Source organism: Etheostoma cragini, chromosome 18 (assembly GCF_013103735.1).
Source record: "Etheostoma cragini isolate CJK2018 chromosome 18, CSU_Ecrag_1.0, whole genome shotgun sequence".
Taxonomy (NCBI): Eukaryota; Metazoa; Chordata; class Actinopteri; order Perciformes; family Percidae; genus Etheostoma; species Etheostoma cragini.
The window spans coordinates 17,317,106-17,317,618 of NC_048424.1; positions in this window are offsets into that span (position 1 = coordinate 17,317,106).

The following is a 513-nucleotide window of genomic DNA, read 5'->3' on the forward strand; positions in this document are numbered from 1 at the left end:
GGATCTTGTGGAAATGACACCACTTTACCATGGACCCAAAACAATGGACAAAGGCATGCTAACACACGGCTAATTAGCTCCAACAAGACTACAAAGAAACAGGAGGGCTGTGAAACGAGTAATAAATCAACAAGTGGTAGTCCTCCCTGGAACTCTTCTGGTGCGAAGCCTAAGACTAAATCATTCTTCTGGGAAATGGGAGGACGACTAACGGGCAGGGCACAGCGCCCTGAGATTTGTGATATGACTTGCTGGCTTGCACTATCATCCGGGCAGAGCGCCTCTTCAACCCCCGTACTTAGTAGGACACATCAGTGGACAGCTGCAAAAGGGAAATTTAGCAACAAAATGCCCCCCCAACAACCTGGTGTGCAACTGGATAACAGATTTGCTCCTCTGCTGCAGGACGCTGGACAGCCATCTGATGACCAGGACTGCGTCTCATCGCCACACAGCAGGGTAAGGACTGAGAGCAATTCAAAAAGTAAAAAGCTAACAACTGGGCCTCAAACC